The sequence below is a fragment of the Rattus norvegicus genome, chromosome 4 (genome assembly GCF_036323735.1).
Source record: "Rattus norvegicus strain BN/NHsdMcwi chromosome 4, GRCr8, whole genome shotgun sequence".
NCBI lineage: Eukaryota > Metazoa > Chordata > Mammalia > Rodentia > Muridae > Rattus > Rattus norvegicus.
In genome coordinates this window covers 118,079,070-118,098,203 of record NC_086022.1, presented here as the reverse complement: position 1 = coordinate 118,098,203, position 19,134 = coordinate 118,079,070, and the positions used below count along the sequence as shown (strand labels likewise).

The 19,134-nt window shown below is 47.1% G+C and overlaps 1 protein-coding gene across 25 annotated transcripts in view; it reads right to left on the bottom strand.

Moving 5' to 3' along the window:
• The window catches only part of Dysf (dysferlin), a 199,814-nt gene that overhangs the window by 150,070 nt on the left and 30,610 nt on the right, over positions 1 to 19,134 (bottom strand). The window contains exon 1 of one of the 25 annotated variants that reach the window (XM_063286063.1): positions 1,325 to 1,348. The gene's annotated coding sequence lies outside the window, so the exon portion shown is untranslated. 25 annotated transcript variants of the gene reach the window in all.

Sequence of the window (19,134 nt, the reverse complement as noted above, 5' to 3'; positions counted from 1 at the left end):
TGTAAGAGTTCCCATGGGACCATCTTAGGGAGAAGAGAGAGATCAGAGACCTTTCCTTCCCCAAGTTCAACCTTAACCCCTTTCTGTCCAGTCTTAGAGGCCTAGCCATGCTGCTGCCATGTGGAGGGGCATAATCTCATCAGAAAGATTATTTACTTACATACTTATTTACTTAGAGACAGGATCACATGTCGCCCAGGCTACTTCAAACTGGCTATGTAACTGAGGATAATCTTGAACTTGCAACTCTCCTGCCTTTATCTCCCAAGTGCTGGGATTACAGGTGTCCGCCCCACCACACCCTATTTATACAGTGCTGGAGATCAAGTCCAGGGCTTCATGCATACTTTACAAATCACCCCCTCAGCTGAGCCACACCCCTAGTGCTGCCATCAGATCTTAACAATGAACCAGGCCAGCATCACCAGAGGACAGAGATGCTTTCTTCGTTTTACACCTTTGGTGCCCCCATGCCTCAGCTGGCTGCAACCCACATCACAGAGTGTCTACATGAGTTTCCAGGAAGCATAGCTCCAATTACAAATCAGATGCAAGGACCCTTCCTGTCCTCAGACCCAGGGAGAAAACAAATGTTGGTCTAGGAGACAGATCCCTTCATCAGACATCCAGCACACATACCTGAGACCACACTTGTCACTGACTGAAGAGACCAGGTCTTGGGAAAGTGGACAACTGGCCGGATGGCCAAGGAAGGCCTTTCAAAGGATCCAGAGGAGTAAGTCCTGTCCTGTGGGTCCTAAACCACACACCATGCACTCTGTGTCTCTGTGGTGGCAGCAAGTGGCCTGTGTCACCTGAACCCTGTCAGTGGAGTCTGCTTCAGCCTTTGTTTGCTCCCTGGGAACCAGGCTGTGGATAGCCATCAGAGCACAAATGCTCATTGGTCATAGCTGTTTCTATGGGGACACATCCGGCATTGCCATGGCTTGTTTCCCCTAATGAATAAAATTAACCCAGTATCGGAGACGATCCTCGCCCTGGTCTCTGTAACAGTGGTCTGCACATGCATGGGTTCAAATGGACCCGTGGAGTAGAACTTCAATCTTGACCTAATGAATTGGGTTTACAAACACTACTCCAGTAAGACACCACCTCATCTCCACTAGGATGGTGCTAAAAACTAGGAGGACTTCTGAAGTCATACTGAATGCATTATGAGAAGACCATGAGCCTACAGGGACAAGAGTTAGAAGGCTCTGGCTTAAGAGGGGTATGTGTCGGTGTCAGGTTGACAGGGATGGACTTGCAATGGTTAGTGTTGATTGACAACTTAACACCATCCAGAGTCATTCAGTAGACATACCTAGGAGTAGATCTGTGAGGACATTTCTAGACTGACTTAATTGAAAAGGGTCTTGAAGAGCCACTGCAAATGTGGGTGATTTCATCCCAAGGGTTGAGGTCCTGCTACACAAAAAGGGAAAAGTGAGCTGAGCACCATCATCGATGTCCCTCTGCTTCCTCACTATGGATGCAATGTGAGCATCCTCACGCTGCTGAACCATGACTTCCTGCCATGACGGACTGTGTACCCTCAAACCAAGAGCCAACACAAATCTTTTCTTTCCTTAAGTTGTTTTTGTCAGGCATTTTGTCATAGCAACAATAAAAGAAACTAAGAAGAAACTTATAAAGAAGCAGGGAGAGAGAGAAGAAAAGAGGAGGGGGATATGGAGAAATTGGAATCCCACAGAGCACGCTGCTGGTCAGAATGGAGGGGGATACTACAGGAACATTAAACGTAGACAGGCAATCCAATCTTCAGTCCCACTTCTGACTCCAGACATCTACACAACACGTTCAAGCAGCAAATCCTCAAACATCAGAAGACGAGAGGGGCTCAGTGTCCATTGATAGGGTACTTGCCTAGCATGCACAAAGCCCTGGGTTCCACCCCCAGCATCACATAAACCAGGCATGGTTGCTAATACTTACAACCCTAGTAATCAGGGTGCAGGCAGGAGGATCAGGAGCTCAAAGTTATACTCAGTTACAGAGTAAATCTGGGGCCAGCCTGGGATACCCAAAACATTGTCTTTAAAAGGTTAAAGATAGTGGAGTAGGGTTGGAGCTAGAGAGATGGCTCAGGGATTAAGAGCTCTGGTTGCTCTATCAGAAGACCTGGGTTCAAGTTTTTTGTTTGGAAGAGGGAAAAGGTCTAAAGATGGATGGGGGCAATGATTGAACAGAAAATGTGCATTTAAAAAATTGTTAAAATCCAATGTTCCTCCTGAGAATGACACCAGGGTGGACTTCTACATCCCACCCATAAGTGCACACATGTGCATGCTCCTCCTCCCCACATATACATTAAATAAATTAATTAAAAACAAATAAACAACTTATAAACTTATGTGATAAAGACTTATTAAACGCTACAATAAAATACATCTATTTACACCCTCTTGAGGCAGTCAGGTTCTCAGTCACCTTGCTAGAAAAACAATAAGCACTGTGTGTTTAAGTGTGTGCTTGTGTGCATATTTGTATGTTTGTGTAAGTATGTATTGTATGTGTATTTGTGGGTACATGTTTGTATGTGGATATATGTATGCATGTGTGTGCATCTGTGTTTGTGTGTATGTGTGTATATACATATCTATATGTATGTATGTATGTTCGTGGGTGTGTTTTGTGTGTGTGTGTGTGTGTGTGTGTGTGTGTGCGTGTACATGCATGTGCATGTGCGTTGCAGAAGACAACTGTATTGTTAGTCTTTACCTCCCACCTCATTTGAGGCAGGGTCTCTTCACTGTTTTTCTGCTCCATACTTCATACCAACTACCTCTCATACTCCTGGGGATTCTCCTGCCTCTCCCTCCCATGTTCCTGTAGGAGAGCTAAAATCACAGATGCCCAAAATAAGGATCTACCCTTTATGTGGATGTTGATGATTTGAACTCAGGTCTTCACACAGCACATGCTTTTACCATTGAGCCATCCCCCCGCCCTTCTCTTACATTTATTTTGTTTTTCTGTTTTGTTGTTTTGTTTTGTTTGAGACAGGGTCTCATTGTATGGCCCTGGCTATCCAGGAACTCTGCAGACCAGACTGGCCTTGAACTCACAAAGATCTGCTTGCTTCTCCCTCCCGAATTCTGGGATTAAAGGTGTGCATTGTCACATCTGGCTTGGCATTTATTTCTTTAAAGAAGAGCAAAGGAAGGTTATTACAGGGTTTTTAAGTCCCACGAAGGTTAAGACTTCTAGAATGTGGGCTTCTCTGTCCCCTAGCACTGACAGGAAGCTTTGCACTACGGTTTCCTAAGCAGGGGCTCTTGTTAGGTGTAACCTAAAGAGACTGTCAAGGGAATAGTCCCCAGTATTGTGAACAGAGTGTCCTCAAACAGGATTCCCTGTGACATAAGAGATCAGAGTCACTCTGTGCTTTATGGGAATCCTTGGCAGCAGACCAGAGCGATTGGATCAAGCAACCTGTCCCATGGAGTGAGGGCAGTGTCTGCAGTTGAGGCTTCTGGCCTTGGCAGCAGAAAGGCCAGGCTCAACAGAAGAATGGTAACAACAGACGGCAGTCTAGTGGACCAAATAGCTCAGTGTGGCTGAAGCTGGTATTAGGAGCCCTGGCCAGAGGCCCAGAGTAAAGGTGGACCACCTGAGCCTGGCTCGCTGGCAAACCATCCCAGACAGCAGGGAGAATTCCAGGAAGTGGGGTGGTGAACAATGGCAGGAAATGCAGAAGGAAGGGCTGGCTCCACCTCTGCCAGCCCTAGCCCTTCCGGCTGCCCCCAGAGCTGCAGAGGAGTGACTGTTATTTCCTCCCTGACACTTCTGTGGGGGCTGTCGAATGTGCCCCCACAGGAACGAGGACTAGGCCCTGCAAGTTACCAGGTTGTCCTATGTCCTGAGGGAGAAGGACTGGAGGCCACCTGTCCAAAGACCCACGGGCAAGGCTGTGGTGACACATTTGGAAGAGTCACAGAGACAGAGCCTCCTGTGCGGGTGAGGGATGTGGAAGTACGGCTCAGTGGGAAAGGACAAATTGCAGAGACTTAAGGAGGTGGGCTAATGAGGTCTGAGGCTCTATCACGAGTTGTGGAGAAAGCCACAAATTCATCCATTTTAATCTGCAAAGGAAATAGGACATTAAAGCCCCTCCCCAAATTCCCTTCCCCTGTCTTTGGGAGCCCAAACCCTGGTCTGACCCATCTGAAGACAGATACTGAAATGCAAGCTCTGGGGCAAGGTGTCTGCTAAGCTTGGCTCTATGGGCAGTCAGTGGTCTGGCAAGTGCCCTGTGGCATCAACAAGAGTCCAGTGAATCAAGGAGGGACCTGGAACCCTGCAAGGGCCAAGGCTGTGGGAGCCAGCAGGGTGTGGCAGACCCTATCAAGCCAGAAGCAGCCCTGTGGGCCTGGCCCCACCTCAACACCACAGACCCTCCCAGCTTTCCTCCTCTGGTCATTTCTCTTAGCTTTGTTGTTTCAGAACCACAGGATCATGGTAGCAGAAACATGGGGACTTAAAGAGACTCTGCCATCCCAAAGAAAGAGAAGGCAGGAATGGGCATTGCTGAGGGAGAGCAGCTGAGACTCGACAGGACACACATTTCCCCCCAGGAAGAAAGTGTTCATTCCCTAACCTATCTGCGCATGCCAATGCCCTGTCAGACGGATGCGCGTGGGAGCCTCCAGGCCTAGGCTTGTGCAGTATGTGTGAAGGCGGAGGAGGCGGGGCTAAGTTTATGCTAATGAAGTCTGAAAAGATGGAAACAATTTTGTTTAAAAAACACTCAGTCTTACTACATCATTGTTTGTAAGAACAAAGCACAAAAGCAACCCAGCCGTCCGCCGCCCAAGACCGCGTTAGATACAGCACAGCACCTCTGTGCTATGAAATTCTGCTGTGAAATAATACATGTCTACCAAAAGTTCTCAAGACTTGGTCAAGCGCTAAGACAAAGTCCAAACGAGAGTTAGATCATACTATCTACTGCCTAAGAAAAGGGAAAAGCTCTCAACCATCTTGGTGATGGAGCAATAAAGGCTGTGGAATCATCTACGCCACGCTAAGACCAATGAAATGAAAACTCAAGACTGCATTAACCATATGGAGGTTCCTCAAGAAACTAAAACTGGATCTGTCATAGCACCCAGCTTCACGTTTCTAGGTCTAGACCCCCAACGAAATGCCAGAGTGCAAAAGACATGCTTGATGTACTTGTTTGCAAAGAACTAAGCATGGACCCCACCTAGGTGCCCATCCGTTGGTGAATGCATAATTATGTGGTGTCTACATACATACGTTCTGGAATATTAGGCTATATTAATGGAATGCTACTCAGTCATGAAAGTTAATACTCTATCATGTCAGCAGAACGGATGCACCTGGGGAATACTATGTTAAGCAAGATAGAGGCAGTCAAGTTTTGAATATTCCCTTTCGTATGTGGGTGTTCCACGATTGATTGTGGGAGGCTGGAGAGATGACTCATCCATTAAGAGCACTTGCTGCTTTTGCAGAGGACCTGGGTTTGGTCTCCCAGCACCCACATCATGGTTAACCACTGTTCATAACTCCAGCTCCAGGAAATGAGGCACCCTCTTTTAGTCTCCATAGGCTTGGTACCCGTGCAGGGCATATATACACATGCAGGCAAAACGCCCACACATCCAAAATAGTCTTTTAAATTGATTCTGAGCCTATGCTGACAGGGCAACATGCTTGCCTAGCATGCTGGTTGCCCTAAGTTTGATCTCCTGCACCATACAAACTAGATATGGTGGTACAGACCTGTAATCCTATCACTTGGGAGGTACAAGCAGGGGATCTGGAGCTCAAGGTCATCTTTGGCAAAAATGAAAAAAAGACTGGAATGTATAAGAGTGATTACTAGTGAGCTGGAGAGATGGCTTAGTGGTTAAGAGCACAGACTGCTCTCCCAGAGGTCCTGAGTTCAAATCCCAGCACATGGTGGCTCACAACCGTCTGTAATGAGATCTGATGTCCTCTTCTGGTGTGTCTGAAGACAGCTACAGTGTACTCACATACATGAAAAATAAATAAATAAATAAATAAATAAATAAATAAATAAATAAATAAATAAATAAATAAAAGAATGATTACTAGTAGCATGATGGGGGTGGGGGTGCTGGGTGAGGCAGCCTGGATAGCAGGTACTTAAACACACGTGGATGTAATAAGTCCATAGCACAGGAGGGCTCTCGAAGAGAGGGGCTTGAAGGCAAGATAAGGAGGGGGAACTGTTCATCGCCTCAGTGTGGTGGATCAAAATATCACACTGGACTCCGCAAACATGTGTAATTATAACGGGTCAGTGGTGGGAAGGGTACAGCTCATTAATTTAATCTAATTCAACTCAAAACAAAGCAAAAACCCTGCAAAACCCTTAGTCTGAACCGTATTCACCCTGCTTTTGTTTTCTGGTGACTTTCGTTTTGCTTTTATTTGAGATAAGGTCTTATTATGTAGCTCAAACAGACCCTGAACTCATGATCCTCCTGCTTTAGCCTCCTCAGGGCTGGTATTTCAGGCACAAGCCATGCCTGCTCAGTGCTTTCCTGTGTTCTGATGCTCTAACATCCAGAGCCTTGTTGACCTGGGGACACTGACCCTCCCAGTTAGCCAGTCCCTGGAGACGGTAAGGAAGGTCCCCGCAGCAGGCAGGGCGTGGCCTGGAGTTTGGCTAGCTGAGTAAATTCTGCTACTGATTCCCGCCTGCTTGCCCGTTCGATGTCCTCTGCAGGTTCTCAATTATGAAATAAATGGCTTTGAGGCTCCGATGAGGTCTGACCTCTGAAGGGAGAATAAGGATAAATCTCAAAAGTCCATGCAGGATAGACTGTGAGCATGGCTCAGTTGGCAAAGCGGTGCTGCCCAGGCATCAGGACAGAACCTGAGTTTGATCCTCAGTATCCACGTAAGAAACCAGGCATGGTGGTGTTCTCCTGTACCAGCGGGGCAAAGCTTGCTGGACAGTCAGTGTAGCCAATATGAGGGGCCCCTGTCTCAAAGAACAAGGTGAAAAAATGCCTAAGGTTTAATACCCCAAATTACCCTCAGACTTACACATACACCCGCGACACAGGGAGACTGTGGCCCAGCAATGGGAGACTTCAACAAAACAGCCTGGTTAGGGAATGGCTTCTTCCTCCCTCCAGAACACCTTCCATGATAGAGACATGGAAGCAAAGGACCAGAGCCAGGGTGAGCTCCCCCCACCCCGAAAGCCTGGGTCGACAAAGCACAGTTGGTGCTCAGAACTGACACCCCACTGTGACTTCAAGAGTGTGGTGGGGGTAGATAAGCTCCCATGGGCCAGTTGGACACAAGCGGAAGGAGTGCTGGAGACCAGTCTGCAGCATCCTGGGGAGGCTGATCAGGGAAGACGCACCACAGGTGCTGGGTGAGGTAGACATCCTGAGGAGAAGCACATTTACCCAGAGCACAGCTTTAACCCTGAGAGGAAGAATGCACAGCAATGCACAGTGGGAAATAAGCCCCAGGTCAGGCCACAGAGAGACGCATGCATACCCAGGGAGACATACCCGTTTCCCCAGAGCCTAAGACAAACACAGCACCTCAGCAGCATACAGTGATCCTGAGCAAGCATTGACGATTTCCAATGGAGGGAAAGTGAAGAGCTTCATTCCCAGCACCCACATAATCATCAGTAATGCCAGTGTCAGGGGACCTGATGCCCTCATCTGATCTCTGTGGGCACCAGGCCCACAGACGGATAGAGAGATAAATGTAGACAAACATCCAAACACACAAAATATATGGACTTTTAAAGTAAAGACGTTTTAAATGAAAATGAACTGTCCTGAGAGATAAAGAGGGTGGGATTAAAGGAGTCTAGGCTAGCAGCCCCTGCCAGCACACACCCACAATACCAGCCCTCGGGGGATGGAGGCAAGAAGACTGGGGCCTCAAGGTCAGCCCCAGCTACCCTGCAAGCAGGCCATCCTGAGCCAAGTGAGATTCTCTTAAAAAATCAAACAAACAGGGGTTGGGGATTTAGCTCAGTGGTAGAGCGCTTGCCTAGGAAGCGCAAGGCCCTGGGTTCGGTCCCCAGCTCCGAAAAAAAAAGAACCAAAAAAAAAAAAAAATCAAACAAACAAACAAAAAAAATCTAGAAAGCTAAAGAAACATCACTCGATATGAGACTCTAGATTGGATCTGGTTCTGGGGGAGGGGCAGGCACTGTTTGGAAAAGCATTCTTCATCAGTTAATAGGATAATATAAAGCGTAGATTCCATCCATCAAGTTCATCCATATAACAGATCTACTAAAGCTAATATGGTGCTTGGCTATGGAAAGAAATAGCCCTCGTCTTAAGAAATCTGCCCTGGAATATTTAGGGTCAGACAACTGTGAAGATTATGACTTACCTTCAAATAGGAGGAAGAACAGGGAGGGAGGGAAGGAGGGAGGGAGGGAGGGAGGGAGGGAGGGAGGCAGGCATAGTAAGAGAAAATGAGAATCAACAGAAGTAGAAAGCAGGTAATACTAGGAATATTCAAGTATGGTCACTATGGGTCAGTTTCATATATATCTCACAATTCACTCTCCAGTGACTTGGTTGCATCCTGTCATCATGAGTCACAGCCCCTGTCCATCCTGGGGTGCACACACACACACACACACACACACACACACACACACACACACACACACTCACTCCAGGGAAGAAACACTCACGATCTGAGCCTCCTGGGCCCTGAACTATGTTTGCCTGGCAGGGAAAGGCAGGAAGTGAGAGGTGGTATGACCTTCCCCAGCCCCTGAACCCTCCTGGCCTCAGGCAGCTTCCTTCCGGGATCTGACTCCCTAGAGGCTGTCCAGAGGTTACTCTAAATAGTTTTCCACTTCAGTCCAGAGAAAGACAAAAGAAATATTACCCTGAAGTCCAGGGATGTCCTGGACAGAATCCAAGGCAAAATATAGTTTTTAAAGTCCTTGAAAATGAGGGTGTGCCCAGCACCTTTCCGAGCCCACAGAGAACAATGGGATGGTGCACTGTAAGTATTTGGGCCCCAGACTGCCTCCTGGGAAGTCCAGAAATCAGCCTGCTCAATAGAGGCTGATCCTGCTATGCCTGCTCTTCCCAACCCTACATCAGCACCCTGAAGTTCTGCCTTCCAAAATACCTTCCTGAGTACCCCTATCTGAGAGAGAATGCCCTAAGCCCCTGAGAGTGGAGGAAAAGGCCCTCCATGCTCCGAATGGACCAAGAGCTTCAATCACTAGTAAGAGCCCAAGTGTACAGAGTTAGGATGAAGCCAGAAGAGGAGGCCACGGAAACTAAAATCTCATGCAGACAATCACTCCACGATCCCACCACTTCTGAGGCAGAGGAGGATGACAGAGGTCAAGGCCAGCCTGGGCTACAAAGAAAGACATTGTCTAGACAGACAGACAGACAGACATACATACAGACAGACAGACAGACAGACAGACAAGCCAGCCAGCTGTGGTGGTCTGCAATCCCAGTATTCAGGTGAAGCAAGAGGATCGGGAATTTAGACTAGCCTGGGCTACATAGCTACGCTCTGTCTCAACAATATATATATTATTATATATTGATTGATATATGATACATAGATGGATAGACAGACAGATGATAGGTAGGTAGGTAGGTAGATAGATAGATAGATAGATAGATAGATAGAAAGATAGATGATACATAGGTGGATGGATGGATGGATGGATGGATGGACAGATGGAAAGACAGATGATAGATAGATAGATAGATAGATAGATAGATAGATAGATAGATAGAAAGAAAGAGTAAGGATAAATTCACAGAAGAATAAAAACAGAGAGGGCAATAATCATACGAATAGTCCTGAACTGTCAGCCACAGAAACACAAGTTATCATATATCTCCTCCTGACTGCCACACTGCCAAAAGGAAAAAGATTGGCACCCACCTCCCCTAACACTGTTGGCAGACATAAGTTTAATTATTTTTGAAAAGGAACTTGGAAGACTCTCCAAGCTTCTTTGTGCAAACGTACATGTGTGTGCATGTCTGTGTCTCGGAGAGGGTGCACGTGTGTTTACCCTATGTGCTCAGGAGCCTTTGCCTTGGACCCAGAGATTGATCCAACTGTGTCTGCCTTCCCTGGGCTAGATTAGGTGTATGTCGTCACATCTGACTCTTTTTATGGATTCTGGGCATCGAGCTTAGGATCTATCCTCTGGATGGAGCAGCAAACAGTCCCCAGCCCTCCAAACATCTTAAATGCACATTCTCTTTATTCCAACAAATCCATTTCTAGGGATCAATACAAAAAAAAAGTCAAGCAAATAAACAAAAACCAACCTCTCTTGGGCATATACCCAAAAGATGCCCCAACATATAAAAAAGACACGTGCTCCACTATGTTCATTGCAGCCTTATTTATAATAGCCAGAAGCTGGAAAGAACCCAGATGCCCTTCAACAGAGGAATGGATACAGAAAATGTGGTACATCTACACAATGGAATATTACTCAGCTATCAAAAACAACGAGTTTATGAAATTCGTAGGCAAATGGTTGGAACTGGAAAACATCATCCTGAGTGAGCTAACCCAATCACAGAAAGACATACATGGTATGCACTCATTGATAAGTGGCTATTAGCCCAAATGCTTGAATTACCCTAGATGCCTAGAACAAATGAAACTCAAGACGGATGATCAAAACGTGAATGCTTCACTCCTTCTTTAAAAGGGGAACAAGAATACCCTTGGCAGGGAAGAGAGAGGCAAAGATTAAAACAGAGACTGAAGAAACACCCATTCAGAGCCTGCCCCACATGTGGCCCATACATATACAGCCACCCAATTAGACAAGATGGATGAAGCAAAGAAGTGCAGACCGACAGGAGCCGGATGTAGATCGCTCCTGAGAGACACAGCCAGAATACAGCAAATACAGAGGCGAATACCAGCAGCAAACCACTGAACTGAGAATAGAACCCCCGTTGAAGGAATCAGAGAAAGAACTGGGAGAGCTTGAAGGGGCTCGAGACCCCATATGTACAACAATGCCAAGCAACCAGAGCTTCCAGGGACTAAGCCACTAACTAAAGACTATACATGGACTGACCCTGGACTCTGACCTCATAGGTAGCAATGAATATCCTAGTAAGAGCACCAGTGGAAGGGGAAGCCCTGGGTCCTGCTAAGACTGAACCCCCAGTGAACTAGACTGGTGGGGGGAGGGCGGCAGTGGGGGGAGGGTTGGGAGGGGAACACCCATAAGGAAGGGGAGGGGGGAGGGGGATGTTTGCCCGGATACCGGGAAAGGGAATAACACTCGAAATGTATATAAGAAATACTCAAGTTAATAATTAAAAAAAAAAAAAAAAAAAAAAAAAAAAACCTAGGAGACTGTGGCAAGATTGCTCCTAGGTCTAGGTATTTGTTAGGCTATGAGGGCATGAGGAAAATGTAGTATTTATGCAAAATAAAATGTTATTTAACCAAAAAAAAAAAAGTCAAGCAAATAAACAAAAACCAACCACCCCCACAAAACAAAACAACAAAAGACAAACTTTGACACATTAAAACATTGGAATTGGAATAAAATTGTTCACTGGATAATCAGTTGAAACAAGAAATTGGGAGGAACCCAAACTCCAGCCAGTAAGGGTAGGGTAAGACAGATACGGAGCGAACAGTAACAGATTTCCTAGTAAAGAGCCCGTGGTTGTCTCTATCACTGTGTGGTAAGGCAGCTTAATAGAGGTGTTTCCAAGTCAGAATAACACATGAAAACTGAGAAATGATCTTACGTACTGAGGGGTGACACAAAAGAAGGTGTGTGTGTGTGTGTGTGTGTGTGTGTGTGTGTGTGTGCGTGTGTGTTAGAGGGGGAGGGAGGGGGAGGGGGAAGGGGAAGAAGGGGGGAGAGAGAGAGAGAACAGAAGAGAAGAGAAGAGAAGAGAAGAGAAGAGAAGAGAAGAGAAGAGAAGAGAGAGAACATGCTCCATGCACACACATGCACAGGCACACAAGTATGCTCGGAAACATAAATGCATACACACATACAAACATACACCCACATATACACATATGAATGTTTGTGGAGGTTTTAAAGTTTATTATACATGCATATATCCTTATGTGTATAAATATGCATGTTTGACATTCCTCAGGACACCTTGGTTTTTGTGGCAGGGTTTCTCACCAGGACCTGGGACTCATCAATTAAGTAGGGCTGGCTGGCCATAGTACACACTAATCTTGTGCCCAGCACTGGATTAGAGGCATATGCCTACACCCAGCTTTTACATGAGCTCTGGGGACTGAACTCAGTCTTCATGCTTGTGCCACACACTATGTTATCTCCGTAGTCAATTTCTTTTAATGAAAGAGCATGTATGTGTTTATGTAAGGAACATATGAAGGCATGCAGAGCATGCTCATGTGCTGTGGGACTGATGTATGTGCATCCGTGTGCATCCCACTATGGCCAGTGGCCCCCGTACTTAACCTCCTCAGTGTTTACATCCATGGGCTTTTGACAGACACTGTCATTCAGGGAGCAGCACACAGGTTATGTTATTCCAGTGTCCCAATGGGAAAACAGTCTGAGGGCTCCAGGTCCCAGACGGTACCAGGCTGGGACTCACTGCTAATAATGGAGTTAAAGTTCTTTCCTTCCTTCATACTCTCTCTCTCTCTCTCTCTCTCTCTCTCTCTCTGTGTCTGTTTCTGTATGTGTGTGTGTGTGTGCATGTGTGCGTGCGTGTGTTCTCTTAAAAAATACAGACAAAACAAAACAATAACAATAAAAAAAAGAAATATACACACACAAAACCACAAAAATCAAAATAAACAAGCAAAAGACTGAAAAGAAAAGAAAGAAAAATAACCAAGAAAAGCAAAATAAGACAAAAGGTCTACAGGAATATAAAATTCATTTTGGGCTGGAGAGATGGCTCAGTAGTTAAGAACTTGGATTGCTCATCCAAAGGTCCTGAGTTCAAATCCCAGCAACCACATGGTGGCTCACAGCCATCTGTATTGAGATCTGATGCCTTCTTCTGGTGTACTCATATACATAAAATAAAGAAATCTTTAAAAAAAATAAAATTCATTTTGTGTTGCCCAACTACTCCTGGGCCTGGAGCCTGTCCTGGAAAGTGGCCAAGGTACCAGTGAGATCCCATTGAAGAAAACTGACTTTTTCCTTGCCAGCAGTTCAGTTGCAGTGAGCCTGTTGGTTAGGAAATGGAGTCAGAAGTTTGTTTTGTTTTTTCTCCTTAATCTTTACGGTTCAGGGCTGAAACAGTGTTCAGGTGTTTAAGAGACAGCCAGGATTGGAACAATGTAACAGTCTAGAGCTGTCTGTCTACAAGAAGCCACTAATCTCTGGGAGCTGCTTCCATTTAAACACTAAGCTGAATTAAAGAACTGGGCATGGCGCTGCACACCTGAATTCTCAACATTCAGAAAACAGAAGAGGCAAGACCGGGAGCTCCAGGCCTCCCCCGGCCTGGGGAGAGAGAGGGAGGGAGAGGGAGGAGAAAGAGAGGAACCAAGCAACGGACTTGTGAGCAGAGGTGCAGGAATGCCGGTTATGCAGGATGAAGGAAGCCTTGAGGGATTCTAGACGCAGATAGAAGGAAACAGAGCCTCTGGATCTGTAGAGGGAGCAAAGGTGAGAGAGGAAGAGAGAAAGACTGGGAAACAGAAGCCCCACTTATGAGTAAGAGCTACCTGGTTGGAAGAAGGTCCCAAGAGGACAATGGTGAGCTCACAGAAGATAGCCAGGAATCCTAGGGTGTGGCTGCAACAAGACCCCTCAGGATTTTGCTGACAGCAGAGGACTCAGAGCAACAGGACAACAACAGATCCACTCAGGACCAGGCTGTGTGGCTGGCCAGTGTTGAGGAGGTGTTCTGTAGAAACAGTCACTGAACTTGTCTTAGTTACTTTTCTATTGCTGAAGAGCCACCATGACCAAGGCAACTTGTAGAAGGAAGTGTTTAAGCTGGGCCTTATGGTTCTAGGGGGTCGGAGTCCATGACCATCATGGTGGGAAGTATGGTGGCAGGCAGGCAGGCATGGTGCTAGAGCAGAAGCTGAGAGCTCACATCTCAGTCAATAAGCAGGAGGCAGAGAGAGCTAACTGGGAATGGTGTGGGCTTGTGAGACATCAAAGCCCACCTCCAGTGGCTCGCCTCCTCCAAGGCCACATCCCTAATGCTTCCCAAAGAGTTCCACCAACTGGGGACCAATTATTTAAATATATGAGCCTGGGGTGGGGGGGTGCGTCTTCACTCAGACTGTACGGAATTACAAAAAGTTTTTGTCTTTCCAATTTTTTTTTAAAACCACAACTCTTTTAAAGATTATATATATACATATGCCACCATGTGGTTGCTGGGAATTGAGCTCAGGACCTCCAGTGTCCTTCCACTGAACCACTCCGTCTTTCCAATTTTTAATGTCACAGGGCTTCCCTGGACACTGCTTAGTATGTTTTCTATTTTTGCCTTGGGATTTTGAATTCTGTTTTTCTTTCTGTCACTGTATGTGTGTGTGCTCATGTGTGGGTGTGGGTGTGGATGTGGGTGCCCTGGCTGGGGGTTGGGGGATTGGGAGGGAAGGCCAGAGGTCAATTTCTTCCCTGTTTCACCTAGATTGGCTAGCTGGTGAGTAGCAGAGAGTCAGAGCCCTATCTCTGTGCCCCCAGCACTGGCATTACAATTGTGGGCTGTCACGCCCAGATTTTATATGGGTTCTGGAGAGCTAATACAACCTCATGCTTGCACAGCAAGAACTCAGCCAGTGGAGCCATCTCCATAGCCCTCTTTCCTTCTTTTTAATTCTTTTCTTATACAAGCTTGTGAGTATGGATTACAGCATTCGGCAATTACAGAATTACCATGCAGGGACCCTGTCCCCTTTGCTGCTTTAAATAGGGTCACCCCATTTAAGCTAGCTGTTGTGAAGACCAAGGACCTGCTTGCTCTGATCATTCCCTCACAGAATAGGGTGTTTAGGTAGCTCTGTCCTTTCGCAGGTATTTATGAATGTGGGCTTAAATTTAAACTTAGTTCATTACAGTTTAATTCTTAAATTGCCAGAACTGCTAAATTAAGATAAATGCTTGGAAAACTTAAAAAAAAATCACATTGGAGTATCTGTAAGACAGAAAGCTCTGTGGAGTGAACTGGCTATTCTGGGTGGGGAGGTTTGAGGAACTACTTTCCCAGTATGCTGGCCTGCAGTGACCTGCTCACACGGAAGCCGCTGAACCAGAGTTCACCAACAGGGACTAGTGGTAAAAACATATGACCCCTCTACAAAACATACGACCCACAGAGCTGTACCCTAGAGGTCCAGCCAGGCCCCAAACTAACCAAAATTGTCAAAACTATGTCCACAGTCCCTGCTGCCTCTGGGGTCTCAGACACCACCCACAGCTCCTAGGAAAGGGCTGAATACGGTAAGGAAAATGAAACCTGCATTTCCTCGTGGCCTGCAGTGCCCAGCCTGTCTACCTTTGCCTCACTAAACTCTCAACTTCTGCGTCATCAGAGGAACTGAACTCTGCAGAGCTCCCAGAGCCCAGCTGCTGGGGGCCTCGGGAGCCTCAGGAACGCAGAGATAACAGAGCTAGGAAAATAACACAAATACCTGCCCTCCAGCTACACACAGCTCCAGCATGGCCTTTGGGAACATCACCAGTCTAATCTTTGAGCCTCTGTTTCCTGCCTGTGAGGACAGCAGCAGCATCTGCTAGTGAAAGATCGCCTCATAGACCGGGCTCCACAGCACCAGAAACCTAGCTAAGCTAAGTGAGGTACCAGCTGGGGGTTTCTCTATTGCTACTGCTACCCTGGACTGGCCCTGAGGCTCCATTCCCAACCAGGCTGTGCCTAGCACAACTCTGAATTCCCACAAGAACTCACTGCCCTCTACTCCCACACCTGGAACTACTTTCCCCTCCAAAACCTGGCCCTGGGTAAGTGAAGGCCCTTCTCCAAAAAGCCTTCTCAGACTGCCCCATGTCCAGAGCTGTCCCTTTATGGACTACTGGTCCACCTTCAAACTCACTGAGGTGCCTGCCTTTCCACAAAGGCCACAGCTTTATTTTATTGTTGTTGTTGTTGTTGAGTACTGTGTGTATGTATGAAGGGAAGATACCACGTGTCCCCTGGTCAGGTCCTTACCGAGTGAGCCATCTTAACAGCTGTGGGCCACAGCTTCTTACACCTTGGGTTAGATATTATCTCGTGACATAATATGGGCATTGCAAAAAACACTTAGCAATGGCAAAAATTTCTAAACCCAGCCAGTTGTGGTGGGGCACATCTTTAAATCTGTCACCCTGGAGGCAGAGGCAGGCAGATCTGCGTGTGAAATCAAGGCTAGCCTGGTCTACAGAGTGAGTTCTAGAACAGCCAGGTCTATGTAGAGAAACTCTATAGGAAGGAAGGAAGGAAAGAAGGAAGGAAGGAAGGAAGGAAGGAAGGAAGGAAGGAAGGAAGGAAGGAAGGAAAGACAGCAAAGGAGGGAAGAATGGAAGAAAGGAAAGAAGGAAAAGAATGAAAAGGTTTCTAAGCCCACCTTGGCCAAAAAATAATTTAAAATAAAAGAGATAGTGGCAGTGTTCACCCATATCCCCTCCAGAGACCCCTTCACCGCAGCTTTGAGCACATAACACACATACCTTGCACCATGCATGCCATCGTGCCAAACTAAACCCACAAACTCTGCCTCAAACATCTGGGCTCAGGTTCAAGACTACTGTGTGCTAGAGATGCCAGGGCTGTTTAAATGTACGTACAGACTCCTGGTCTTGTAGAAAATGTTAATATTTCCTATTACTTTCTCACTGTCACGCCTCAGCATGCAAGTGTGGTGGAGCATCCGCCAGAGACGACCGTTCAGACATGGGGTCTTTATTAGCCGGGCGGCCGGCACACTGGGTGTCTAGGATCCCAGTGGAGCACCAAGCCTTTCTCAGGGTGAGAAAGGAAGCTTTTAAGTACAGAAACCATGATCTGAGCTGGGCCGTGGTGGCGTGTGCTTTTAGTCCCAGCACGTGGGAGGCAGAGGGAGGTGAATATCTGAACTCGAGGCCAGTTTGGCATACTTCTGTTAACAGAACAGTTAGCCAGAAGCAGAACTACAGAAGGCAAAAGGCAAGGTTAGTCCATTTCGAGACTTTCCCAGAGCTGTGGACTCTGCTGGACTAGGTATTTGCTTTCCTCTCGCTGGTGCTGCTGTCCGATGCCGAGGTTCACAGTCCGAGTGGCCCCAGAATGCTCCAGTGGTGCAATCGGTTAGCGCGCGGTACTTATAGAGACTTTCCCAGAGCTGTGGACTCTGCTGGACTAGGTATTTGCTTTCCTCTCGCTGGTGCTGCTGTCCGATGCCGAGGTTCACAGTCCGAGTGGCCCCAGAATGCTCCAGTGGTGCAATCGGTTAGCGCGCGGTACTTATAGAGACTTTCCCAGAGCTGTGGACTCTGCTGGACTAGGTATTTGCTTTCCTCTCGCTGGTGCTGCTGCCCGATGCCGAGGTTCACAGTCCGAGTGGCCCCAGAATGCTCCAGTGGTGCAATCGGTTAGCGCGCGGTACTTATAGAGACTTTCCCAGAGCTGTGGACTCTGCTGGACTAGGTATTTGCTTTCCTCTCGCTGGTGCTGCTGCCCGATGCCGAGGTTCACAGTCCGAGTGGCCCCAGAATGCTCCAGTGGTGCAATCGGTTAGCGCGCGGTACTTATAGAGACTTTCCCAGAGCTGTGGACTCTGCTGGACTAGGTATTTGCTTTCCTCTCGCTGGTGCTGCTGCCCGATGCCGAGGTTCACAGTCCGAGTGGCCCCAGAATGCTCCAGTGGTGCAATCGGTTAGCGCGCGGTACTTATAGAGACTTTCCCAGAGCTGTGGACTCTGCTGGACTAGGTATTTGCTTTCCTCTGGCTGGTGCTGCTGTCCGATGCCGAGGTTCACAGTCCGAGTGGCCCCTCCATCATGGAGTCGGCTGTGCTAAGGTCTGCCCTGCTACAGTACGTGCTGGGTCAGTACATCTTTAGATGGCGGTATGCTCGTGTTTCGTTCTAATAACTGCAGTTTGGGTTGCTGACTTGAACTTCATCTTTAAGATGTTCGATTTTGATTTAAGATTAGGACAGAATTTTCTACAGTTTCTAAAGTGGCCTCAGACATCCTTCTGTCATTTCACACTGTGCACTTAAGTGAAATAAAATTCTCCATGTTGTGGTTCTAAAATCAAATCGTAGAACAACTCTGCAAACTGATATTCTCTATTGTGCAGTTATCAAATCTCAGCCCAGCCTTAATGATCCAGGTAAAACTAAAACACGTCCACTTCAGGGGGCAAACTTCCTTCCATCTTCAATAAATGGTAAAGTACATGTAAAACACTAAAAATAAAAATGCAAAAAAAACCCTCTTTTTCGATCTCACTGTGTAGCTCTGGCTAGTCTGAAACTTGCTGTGTAGACCAGGCTGGATTCCTACTCACAGAGCTCTGCCTGCCTTTGCCTCTGCCCCCCAAGTGCTGAGATTAAAGACCCCTATGTTTAGTTAAAGCAAGTTCCTTTATGAACTATTATCAACAAATATTTGATTTACCTACTGTTATATACTTATATGCCCAAAGTCATGTATAATTTTCAGAAGCAAAAGAGGGTCATAACTAGAGATGCACCAGTGCCCTCAGGCACAAACTGGCTCTCCACCCTACAGTGCCACTTGAGAGGTACAGGGACAAAGCCCTGTCCTTCCTCAGGGATGCCAGACCACACACCCGGGACCAGCCTGAACCACAAGGAAGCAGTAAGGGCTCAGTTTCTTACTCCAAGCTTTTAAGACTTCAACCTTGGCAGGTTTCAAAGCCTGAGCACCTCCTGGCTTCCTGATCCTCCCACCCCTTCCCAGCTTCCCCCAGTCCAGGTTCACATAACCAAGACTCCCTGCCTCAGATACAGCTGACCCAGTTCCCAAACAAAGGCTCCCCTGTGGGCAGGTCTGTGTGCAGCCGCCTGTGCTCCTCAGGCCAGATTTCAGTGAATAGCACCACGCCCTTGAGCCCACCCAACACAGCTGCACCCTGCTGTACCCGCCAGGGACCACTGACCCCCTCTCTCCTTATC